Here is a 12,606-nt window from a genome sequence, read left to right on the forward strand (position 1 = left end):
TCAACTTGCCTACTCGCTGAAAGTTACTTGTAGCCCCCAATCAATACTCATAACACTTTCATGGTCATCCACAGATGTGGGCAGAGCAGCAATCTGAATCACAGGACAGGTTGATTCCCAGCTGAGCCCCAAAACAGCAATGCTCTGCCTTCTTCTAGTTCTGATCCAACAAACAAGTGTCCTACTCATGGTCTTTGTAGTATCATGTTTTTCACATGGTTTTGGTGTTTTCTGTTGGTGATTTCACTGTTTAAAATGCCCTTCCCCCAGCCGTCGTGCTGAAGGGCTGTCTAGTGTTCCCAAGCACAAGAAAGCTTCAATGTGCTTTCCAGAGAAAATATGCATTAGATAAGTTCCTTTCAGGCATGAGTCATAGTGCTGTTGGTCATGAGTTCAACATTAATGAATCAACAATACATATTAAATAAGGTGTCTTTTTTTTTTTAAATAAGGTGTCTTTAAACAGAAACACATAAATACAAAATAATGTATTGATCAGTTGTAAATGTTATGATCAGAAACTCTCGAGAACCCAACCCTGTGTTTCCCCCAGGAGCGACAGTGTGGTATTTGCTAATTCAGTGCTGGAGGCAACTTTACAGAACATAACCACCAGGAAAAATAGCCCACTGTTCTATGCAGGTATATGCTTAAAACTTATTTGAAGTACACGAGAAACCTTTAAGTGTGGTTATCTTTGTAAAGCCAGACTAAAGATGGCAAAGACAAGGGAAACTTCTGCTTTTCATTTTATACCTTAATGTCCTATTTAATTTTTTTTAAACTCTAAGCATATCTTACTCTTTTACTTTCTGAAATGAAATTTAAAACCAGATATTTCACAAATTCCCCTCATCTCCTCATGTCAGTGCAAGATTAAATCAGGTCTTCACCACCTCAAGCCAGAATTATTATAACTACCTCCTAACTATCCTTTCTTCTCTTGATCTTCTCTCTTCTCCAGTCTTTCCAGAAAACCACTGCCAGATGAATCTTCCCAAAACACCACTTTCATCATGTCATTTCCCTCTGAAAAAATGTCAACAATGATCTGTTGTCTCTTACAGTCTTTCAGAATCCTATACAATCTGGTGTTGACCTGACCTCTTCCTGCCCCCCAATTCCAATTCTATTGCCCTGCTGTCTCTTCTCGTTCCCCACCACCTGCCCCTGTACCATGCCAGTTTCTGCCTCCACTCCTTCGCCTGGATCTGGCCACACCTCTGTCTTCCCAAATCCTGCCCACTCCTTATAGTCTTACTACCTCAGTGAAGCCCTTCTTAATTTCTTTTTTCTTATCATTTTTCCCATTTCTGAATTCTTACAGAGGTAAGCCACACAATGAGTGTTTCACTTATATGTTATCTACAAATCTCTAATTATAGATATTTATTTATTTATTTTAAAAGCACTGAATCACTTATTAGGAGCCTGATAGTATTCTAATTACCTTAGAAATATTACCTCATTTAATCTTCATGATGATCCTATAAGGTAGGTAGCATTATCACTCCTATTTTAAGTATAGAAACTGAAACACCGAGAAGTTAAATAAGTTACCCAAGGTCACACAGTGACAGAACCACCATTCACACCCACACAGCTTGACTCTAGAGTCATGCTCTTAACCATATACAATCCTGCCTGCTGATTGTTCAAATGGATGTATTATATGATGAATTCCTTGAGGGAGGGGGCTATACCTTCCATTTCTTCTCTTGAGAGACTCTTATCATACTTTAGAAAGTCTTATCAACCTCCTGGAGTTTTCTGGGCCTCATTTTTATGGTAGGCTGACACGCCTAGCTCTGAGGATGGACTTGGGACTTAGGAATTGAGCTAAGTAAGGTTCCCTTGAACTTGTTAACTGCCTTCCTTCCTCTTGAATGCCCCATCTTTCTCCCACAGATGGGCTAAGCTAAGCCCTCTGCTGACCTGAGCCTTCCTCTCTGGCTTCCTCCCCAGTCTTGTCAAAGCTCAGAGAGAGTTCTGTGACAACAAGAAGGCAAGATGGATGTTGGTTCCCTTAGGAAGACTCGAAAAGTCACAAGGGGTCACAAAAGAGCAAAAGGCAGGATTTCATTCGTCCATCTGGCCAGGAGATGAGGCCTAACAGGTAGGAAGGGACTGGAATATTAATGGCCTTGTGGGATTTTTATGAGAGAAGTCTAACTCAAGCCCATAAGTGATGGGAGATCATGGAAGAGTATCACGACAAGGTTCACATTAGATGGGGGTGAGAGATGTGCGGCTGGGAGTAGAAACTTCTGTTAGGAGGTTATTTTGATAGTTTAAGAAAGGATGAACTAAGGCATGGCTGGGAGAATGGAAAGAAAAGAGTGTGAGAGAAATGAGCACAGTAAATAAAGATAACACTTCCCCTTGTGGCCTTCACAGCCACATCCTTCTGGATTGTAAGTAATTCCAATGGCTGGCATTGGACAAACTAAGACAATACACCTCCCATTACTCAGCCTCACTGGAGGACTTAGTTCTCTCTCTTCCATTTCACACTTTAGGCTGTGTTTCCGGGTGTGTGAGCTAAGAGTGCCAGAGACTTCTAATGCTCACCAACATCTCTGTTCTCCCCTTGTCTTTTTGCATATAGCTAGGCCACATTTCTAACCTTCACTATGGTTAGACATGACTATGAGACGAAGTTCTAGCTGAAGGAGTATGAAGGGAAGTATTGTGTACTCATGCTTCTCAGACCATATTGTTTTTTTTTCCTTCTAATTCATTGTAGACCAAAACTTTTGTAAAATACACTACAAACAGTTACTGGAAAAAAATGAAATTTTAAAGCAAAGACATTTTAAAAAGACATAAATTGAGCCCCAATTCAGCAGACATAAAATCATTCAATCAAAACACTTATAAAACTTTCTAAAGGCTTACTTTCCATTTCTGTACTTACCTTGTCATACCCCAGTAACTGCACCAAACTGGTACCAGTCCAAAAGGCCTATTTTGAGGGGTGTACTATACTTCTAGGCCCACAAAACTTCCCATGTGTGTTCTTCCAAGCCTTTTGCAGGCCTTCATTAATTTGGGTTCCTACACGGCTGCATGGAGGAGAGCTGCTCTGACATCCAAGGAACAAGAAATGAACAACTGGGGGCGTCTGGCTGGCTCAGTTGGTAAAGTATCAACTCTTGATCTCGGGGTTGTGGGTTCAAGCCCCAGGCTGGATGTAGAGATAACTTAAAAATAAAAATCTTTATTTTTAAATAAAAATCTTGAGAAAGAAAGAGAGAAAGAGAAAAAGAAAGGTGGGGGAGAAGGATAAAGAAAGAAACGATTATATTTGGGCCATTTTCCTTACTTGGGTCTATTGGTTGTAGCAGTTACTCTAACTAATACATGCTTCTACTTTTTCCCTCATGAGAGTAATTCTGTTCAGAAAGACATTCTCAGTACACCTTTGTAGCGAGAAGGTAGGAACAACGTGCTGGGATGGAATGTGGTACACAGAGTTTGTATGTTCATAGAACAATGGTCAAAGGTCGGGAAATTTGTTTCCGTTTGCAGAGATACCTTAATACTAAAGTTTTTTGATTTGGAGTTTGTCAAAATTGAGTGTAGTTGACACACGATGAGTAGTAAAGTATTCCTATAGTCAGTCCTCACTCTGCAGGATCTCATTTCTGCATGAAATCCCATTTTGGAAAAAGTTGAAGAGCTCCTCTTAGATTCAAATATTAAAATGGCATAATTTTTTAAAATGTGTTATTTATTTTTGAGAGTGCAAGCAGGAGCCAGGGGGAGCAGAGAGAGAGGGGGACAGAGGATCTGAAGTGGGCTCTGCGCTGACAGCAGCAAGCCCAACATGGGGCTCAAACTCACAAACCGCCATTAGATCATGACCTGAGCCAAAGTTGGACACTCAACCGACTGAGCCACCCAGATGCCCCTAAAATGGTATCATTAAAAAAAAATTTTTTTACTTATTTAAGTAATCCCTACACCCATCATGGGGCTCAAACTTACAACCCCATGATCAAGAGCCACACGCTTGGGGCGCTTGGGTGGCAGAGTCCAATTTCGGCTCAGGTCATGATCTCGCGGTCAGTGAATTCGAGCTCTGTGTCAGGCTCTGTGCTGACAGCTCAGAGCCTGGAGCCTGCTTCGGATTCTGTGTTCCCGTCTCTCTCTGCCCCTCCCTTGCTCGAGCTCTGTCTCTCTCTCTCAAAAATAAATAAACATTAAAAAAAAAAGGTGGCACACTCCTCTGACCGAGTCACCCAGGCACCCCATTAAAATGGTACAGTAGAAAGATGTGCCTTGTATGTAATATCTATTCAACAAGTGTTTGCTGATTCTGAATCTGAACACCAAACCTTTTTGGAAAGGGGTCTTTTCTGTACAGAAACATGTTTTCGAAGATGAGACCCTCCCTCATTTGTCTTGTGTTGCTGTCTACTGTGGCTCTGTGATGGAAGTACTTCTTGAGTTATCACCTCTCTCACCGGAGGTAAGAAGAGTGTGGACACCTGGCAGACTTGTCTATATTGGAGACATTATTTCACTTTCCCAGAAGTAAAAGGGAACAGCCCATATGCCTGGGTTGGCTGTTCCTTCAAACAAGAGAACTGGTCCTCCAAAGGAAGTATGCAAATTTAAGGAAACTATAAGCTCTCAGCACCCTGAAGGTTTATTTAATTAGGGGTTTCCTTTATTTCTTGACCTCCGAAGATACTGAATAATTAATTTACCTCACTGTCCTTACTGCTAGGAGGCAATGGCAGTCTACCTAAAAGAGGTACCATCGTGGGCAAGTGGGGTTCTTCTGACTTGTTTTAAATCAGTAGGTGATCCTGTGTAAGTAGCTGCACCATTTTCTCCTTTACAAAATGTGAAAGGGGATTGTTTTCCTCCCAGAAGGAGAAGGTAATACGTATTTTTCTTTAGAAGTCTCTAATCTACAAGAAGAGTTAACTGAAGACCATGCTGAAATAAAAAGCACTTGAATTTAATCCTATACAGGGTCAAGCTCTTTTGATTTTTAAGTGACAACTTGAACCACAGAAGTAAATAACTATAGCACAAAATTTTAATCCCATTTAAATTCTATCTAAACCCATTTAAATTCTACTAAAGCAGGAAGAAGAGGGGCACTTGGCTGGCTCCGTCAGTAGAGCATTAGACTCTTGATCTCTGGGTGGTGTTGAGTTCAAGCCACACATTCCGTGGGGCACGGAGAAGGATGCAGAGAAGCGCAGAGAATTGTAGGATTTGGGGACCTTTATACCTTACACTTGTTTCTTCATAGCTTTTCTTACATTTAGTTGAAATCACCTGTTTACTCACCTGTATTTCCCTCTAGACCCCGACTGTACCATATGGTAACCACTGGCCACATGTGGCTTTTGAGCACCTAAAACGTGGCGAATGCAATGTTCTAAGTATAAAATACACACCAAATTAGAAAAACCGGATTCTGAAGAACATAAACTATTTTATTAATATTTTATATATAGGTCACGGGGCACCTGGCTGGCTCAGTCAGAAGAGCATGTGACTCTTGATTTCGGGATGGGGAGCTCAAACCTCATGTTGAATGTAAAGATTACTAAAAATAATAATAAACTTTTTTTTTAACGTTTATTTATTTTTGAGACAGAGAGAGACAGATCATGACTGGGGGAGGGTCAGAGAGAGAGGGAGACACAGAATCTGAAACAGGCTCCAGGCTCCAAGCTGTCAGCACAGAGCCCGACGCGGGGCTCGAACCCACGAACCATGAGATCATGACCTGAGCCGAAGTTGGACAGTTAACTGACTGAGCCACCCAGGCGCCCCAATAATAAACTATTTAAAAAATAATAATTTCTATGTCGGGCACATAGCAAGATAATAATATTTTAGATATATTTGATGAAATAAAATATAGTATTAAAATTAATTTTACTGGTTTCTTTTAAATTGCTTAATGTGGCTACTAAAAATTTTTAAATACCCAAGTGGCTCAAATTATATTCCTATTGAGCACCACTATTATAGACTATAAGAACTGAGGCATCTCCAAGGCCTAGCACTTAATAAATATGTGTTGAATGAATGTGTTATATTCAGCCACAGCATATTCAATTTCAGACTATAGCTATATATTAACAATGATGGTTTGCAGCTTCAATGCTGGCTGCCATTTTTGACAATGTTGATTTCACTGTTGCCTGGAAAAGAATGTATACCATTTCTATACCAGCTAGACCCAAACATTGCCCATAATTTGGTCAAAACTTTTAGACTATTTCTGCAACTCATCTACTTGTCTCGAACATTCCAGGGATATTTGTCTCCTTACAGTTCACTTTTCAGCTCTGGAAACTGAGTGGCACAGGTCTGGCTTGATAACTGAGGACCATCTTCAGGTATGCATTCCAAAAGCAACGACTAAAACATGAAATGTAGCACCTACTCATCAGAATCTGTGAAGGTCTTCTGAAGTTGTGCTTTCATTTTCACCAAGTAGTTCAGCACGTCACCAAAGTCTAGGCTTCTATTGAGCTCAGATGCTTGAGCAAAAGAAAACGAGCATGGGATCCAGCCGACTTCATTGTCAGGGCCAGATAGAGTTGAACACTTGCATGTCTTTGAACACATCAGCACTGCCCTTGTATTATTCCCCTGAAGCTTTACACGCGCTGTGCTCAGCTGTCATGTCACATCAACAGGAAATAATAATTTTATGACCCAGTAGGGGTCTGGCATGTTTTATCTCTCAGAACCTTTTTAATTAATTCACTAAAGTCTTTAAGGAAACAGCTCAGTAAATCTCTTCAAGTCTCCACTGCTTCGCAGTCTGACAGCATTCAAGTAACCCCATCTCCACATTCTGTTTTCACCTTTTCCAAACATACTAAAAACTCAGTATAGCTAAGGGCAGAAACACAGAAAATTCAGTCAGCGCCTTCATTGAATCATGTGACTTGCGGAGCTTCCAGCCGTCACTCTCCTAATGAATGATGTAATGGAAGCCAGGGCCCACTAATCGCTTTTGACATGAATAACTTGAATAATGCATAGAAACCTTTTTCCCTCTGATCTGTGTCAAGTGAGTTTAATGTTTCCATATTTAAACAAACTTCTCAAGTTCCATACTGACAAGAGGTTAGGCCCTATTTGTTAACTACGTAATTTTTTTCCCCTGAAAATTTGAAGTGGTCTACATTCCAAGGTCAAGAGAGTCCAAATCTGGTAAAAGGGCTGCAGGACGGATACCTCCACCCCAAGCTTCAGTGATGAAATGAAGTCATTGTGCTAGAGGGCTCCCATCCTGGTATGTACTATACTACATGCATAGTATGGGACATGGCATGTTCATTCATTTGACCAATATTTATTGATTGCCATGTGCAAAGCACTTTGGAGAATATGGAGATAAACAATACTAACAGTTGTCATTTAATGAGTCCCTATTATATCTCAAACCCCTTAAAATGCACAACACTATAAGGAGATTAACTCCATTTTACTGAAGAATAAAACAGGATTCTCACATTTAAGCAGTTTACGTTTCACAAAGATTTCTGATACATAGCATGGTATAGACTATATGTAAATGAAATCCAAAATGCTATTTCTAATGAAATTAACAGGTATGTCAGATTGTTTAATCTGTAGTGCCCAACAGCATCCTAAACTAAGTACTCCCCAAATGTCTGTTGACCATGCCAACCAAGAAGAGAGAGAGAGACAGGCCGTTTTCTGTCTACACTAAGAACAAAGGATACTTAAAATGCATGTAGCAATAAAACAAAATTCCTTAAATCTGAATAAGAAGAAACTAGGTAAAGTACCTACCATCGAGGTTTTTAAAAAATAATCTGAATTAACCCGGGCTGACCTAGGTATAATTTTACCCACTTAAAAAAGAGACATGTATTAAAATGAAGTAAAACAAAAACTCAGTCTTCACCCATGGAAATATTCATTACTTACCAGGGTGATGTTTGGGGGAGTTAACCTCCATTTGCCAAAATTACCATCACAACAAAATCTAATTCTAAGTGTCAGGTGAGGGCAGAAGACAAAGCCTTGGAAAACCTGATCTTGAGGCCTTTCCAAATGTAACTTACATCTAAATTAGTAAGAGAGACAACAAGGAAGTAGGAAGAACTCTATTTTTTAAGTCACATTTTAATTTTTTCTCCAGGTCACCTCATTTTCTACACTCTCAATATGGCTCCCTGAACACAGTCTGGGGCCAAGAGATCAACGATGACAAAAAGAAATGATCAATAAGAAAAGGAGGCTCTCGGCGACCGGGGACTAAGCCTCCGAGGGGCGGTGGGGAGGACCTCGGCCCGATCCTCGCTCTCCGGCCGCCAGCGCCCCCTCCCGGCAGGCGGGCGCACAGCAGCGGCGCACAGGCCGACTTCAGGTCTTTCTCTCCGCTCCCCACCCGGCCGCTCCCGCCGCCGGCGCCCCCTCGGCACGCGCCGCCTCGTCCAGTCTTACAGGCCTGTCGCGGCTCGGCCATCCCGGCCCACGCAGCCCGCGCACTCGCACGCCCAGCACCCCTTTCCCCCTGAAAAGTTTCTGGACGGTGGGGACTATTTTCTTCTACTGTAACCTTCCACCAAACTGGAGGGAAAAGTTAACCCGAGGCCCGGGAAGGGCCGCGCGGCAGGGGGCCCCCGAGGGAGCACGGCCTTGGGAGAGATGTCCCTTGTGCCTGGCAAGGAATAGTTGTGCTCCCAAACCAGAGTTGTGTGTTGGGTTAGGTGTAAAGGTGAGCGGTGGTGCTACATATTTAAGATGGAGATTTAAAACAATTAATATAGATTGCACCAGACAAATGGTTCTTGTCTTCAGACCTTGCAGTTCCTTGCATAGATTCTCATGTCTGTCTTACACGGAAGCAAGGTCCCCCTGGGAACAACCTCTTAACTCCTAGAGACAAAAGGCAAGCCTTGAGACCGTTCCTTGGGGCAGTCTGCTGAATTCTACTGCATTCTGGAGAGTAAACAACCTATAGAAATATTTAGTGATTAGGAAAATCCACTAGACCTGTATTTTTCAAACTGCGAGTGGCAAAATCAGTTCGACGAGAATATTAGGGAAGGAGAGACTAGGCGAGTAGGGGAGGGAGGGAAGAAAGGAAAGAACCCAGAATAAAAGCATAGAAAAGTATCACATAGTAAGGAACAATATGCTTTCATGAAACCTGTGTTGTAAGAGAATACTGTGTGTGTTTGCATGTACCAGGCCGAAATGTAGAATAATTTCTTAGTGGCTTGGTGTCAAAAAATGTTTGAAAACCTCTGCACTAGACAGTCTGATTTATGCCTCTATACTTATCTCATTTTAAAGAACGCAGCCTTTAATTATCTCTCTTGCTTATCTTCATATCTCAGCATCTGCTATTATTTGTGAATAATTTATCTTCTTAAAGCTATTATTTCAGTAAAGAAAGCTATAACTTAAAATATGAAAGCAGTTCTGTCAAGCTCCCCTTTCTCTACGGCCCCTCTTCTACTCTGTAACCTGGGCTTATGGCTACATTCCAAATGTGTCTGAAGACCCTGTCTCCAGTGCAGTCGCAAGAAGCCTGGGTTGCTGGGATATTATGTAATCAAATACTCCCCATATCTATTTTTTTAATTTATATTTATTTTAAAATATGTATTTTTTCTTTTTTCCCTTATTGCTTATGTTTAAAGTTCTATATCCTGTATAGATAATATGAAAGGCTGTACTGCTTGAATTTGACTTTGTCCCTTCTCAGCATAGGGAAAACTCTTTTGTGCTAACCAAGGCTGTGGTCTGTGACTGAATTTTATATCTTTACTACTCTGTTGCCCACATTACACACACTTCATTCATTCATTCATTCATTCATTTCTGCCATTTTCATTAGTTCAATATTTGTATCAGAAGTCCCATAGGTGTGTGTGTGTGTGTGTGTGTGTGTGTGTGTGTGTGTGTGTGGCTAAGGGTGCTGATGGTAGGAAAATACTCCTCATAGTCAATAGTAAGCCACTGGCCCAGTAACAACAACAACAATAAATTATAATAATAAATATTACAGTTACATTAATAGCTGACATTGACTCAACACTTTTCTCTGCTAAGCATCTTATGTGCTTAAATTCTAACCTTGTTTCACAGTTGAAGACCCTAAGCTTAAACAAAGCTAGTTAGAGCTTGGCATGATTCTTCAACCACTGCCATGCTCTCCTTTCACTTTTTTTCGCTGACTCTCTGAATATTGGACCTGAACATTTTCCCCCAAAGACCTCCTGCCTATAAGGCAGTTGTGACATCAGTGAGATAGTTTATGTTCCTTGAAGTCATGCCTTGTTAACTTGCCTCTGAAGTGCACAAGGCACACTCCACCAAGCTTGCCTACCAGGCAGGAGGGGTCATTGCAAACACAGGCTAAGGAAGGAGAGCCCCTGGGTAAAACATTCTGGAAGCTTTACACAGATGTGCCTTGGAAGAGAGAAAAGCAAATACTGGGAACTTATTTAACCGGTTCTATTTCCTCTACATGTTCATCATGGGTCAGGGATGCTATTCAGCTGGTTGTGAACATCTTGAGTATCACCCCTGGCAATAAATCTCAGAATTTGACCTGTGGGGGTAATGGGGCGATTGTTGGAGATCTATTAAGGAGAGGAACAGGGGAGGGGAGAATTTTAGTGCAATTAGAAAAGTAATATTTTGAATAACAGCGTGCTTTTCTTGTTCCTTTATGAATAAATGACTTTATCCCTTGTTGACCCTTGACATCCATCTGCTTGGGGGGAGATAAGGACTTGTTACAGAAGGAATGGGGGGGTGGCAAGGCACCTGGGTGGCTCAGTCGGTTGAGCTTATGACTTTGGCTGGGATCATGATCTCACAGCTCGTGAGTTTGAGCCCTGCATCCGGCTCTATGCTGACAGCTTAGAGCCTAGAGCCTGCTTTGAGTTCTGTATCTCCCTCTCTCTCTGCTCCTCCCCCGCTCATGCTCTTTCTCTCTCTCTCTCTCTCTCTCTCTCTCTCTCTCTCTCCTTCAAAAATAAATAAAAACATTTCTAAAAAAATTTTTTAAAGAAAAAATAAAGAAGGAATGGGGGGGGGATCCTGAGATATTCAGCTTTTGACATTCAACATAGAATTTTATAGCAAGGCAAGAAGTTTCTAAGCCAGGTTAGTGGCTTGAAAGGAGATTTCCTAAATTCCTTTCAAGATTAAAAAAAAATGTCTGCTAACTCCCTGAAAATCCCAGCTTGGAGGACTTAACTCAGGAAGGTCTCTCAGAGGGTATGACTCCCAGGCCGTGATGTCTGCTGCTCCGTGGTGAAAGGACACGGAGTCGGGAAGGCAGGGAAGCCTGTGTTTGTTGGACCTAGGGGATAACGGAAAGAGCGAGCTGGAGAGAGAATAAGGGGGGGAAGGGAAATGTCCATCCCAATGTCTCCTTTCCAGGTTTCTATCTAGAGATGATGTGGTGAGTCACACCTGGAGGGAATAGCAGGGACCTGCTCCCATTTGGGCCCCTGTGAGGAAACACAGGATGCTCTACATCTTTCTCTGGCATAGCACATCAGGTAAAAGTGTAGTCAGGACAGAGAGCTGAGGGGAGGCTGAGATAGAGCCACAAGCCTGAGCAACTAAAGGAAAGCCAGCTCACAAGTTATATCCACATGATCTGAACTTTTCAGCTGCAAACACCAGCAGGGCTGGCAGCAGCCAGGTGGGGATGGGAAACTGCTCCAAAGGCCAGAGGAGTCAGAAAACACTGACTGCCCTTAGGGGTCTCTTGGATCCTCTCCTTTGGCATACAATGGCCTAAGTTGTGCTTGCTCCCTGAGCCACTTGGAAAAAGACTGGGGAGAAGAGCAAAGGTCTGAGAATACTGAGAAAACCAAGTGTTCTTTTTCTAAAGAGAATGAGTGTTACCTACAAGGATTGTTTCCATTATTTGATGAGACTTAACTTTCTTTTTTGCTCCTCTTTAATTTATTCTAGTGAGATAATTGTGAAATATTTAAGAACCACAAGAAAGAAGTAATACAAGGAACTGATGTACCTACCGCTCAGCATAAAAAAGAAAACATTACCAATACAGTTGAAAATTCCACTGTGTACCACTCCGCAAAGGCCACTTTTATTAGTTCAAAAACAGAAAGTTACTGATATTAGATTGTTTTTTTACCCTACAAAAAACCCTCCAGCGATTTTATATGATTCAATCTGATATTTTATCTGAACTTTATGGGTTTGATCAGTACGTTGCTCATTCTGTTGCGCTCTTAGAATGCCCTCCTTCCTTTCCCTCATTTATTCACATTCTACTCATGCTTTAAGACAAGATCTGAGCCCCACTCCTTTCAAGAAGCTTTCTCTGAAGACTTGAGCCTGCATTGTGCTTTCCTTTCTCTTTCCAGAAGATGCTGTGTGTCTCACACCGTTAGCATTGTTTGTATGTTCTATTCTGTAACTGGACCACACAACTTTGCACTTGGTAATATTGTTACCTGTTATGTTGTTTTGTTCATTAAAATATGGAAGAAATAATAGGCTTTTGTTAAATATCTGGCTGGTTAAAGATAATAAACTACTCATTTCTTGGAAATTATTACTTCTAGCAGTTTTATAAAAGTTGCTTTT

At 41.4% G+C, this 12,606-nt stretch overlaps 1 long non-coding RNA gene across 1 annotated transcript; it reads left to right on the plus strand.

The window, feature by feature from the left end:
• The first annotated feature begins 1,854 nt into the window (after positions 1-1,854).
• On the plus strand, positions 1,855-8,375 carry LOC109257096 (uncharacterized). The gene is made up of 5 exons (XR_002075908.2): positions 1,855-2,116; positions 3,028-3,140; positions 6,290-6,374; positions 7,165-7,282; positions 8,159-8,375. It is a non-coding gene; the product is annotated as an uncharacterized LOC109257096 (long non-coding RNA).
• Positions 8,376-12,606: the final 4,231 nt, after the last annotated feature.

The sequence above is a fragment of the Panthera pardus genome, unplaced genomic scaffold (assembly GCF_024362965.1).
Source record: "Panthera pardus isolate Hobbes unplaced genomic scaffold, ASM2436296v1 HiC_scaffold_11, whole genome shotgun sequence".
Taxonomy (NCBI): Eukaryota; Metazoa; Chordata; class Mammalia; order Carnivora; family Felidae; genus Panthera; species Panthera pardus.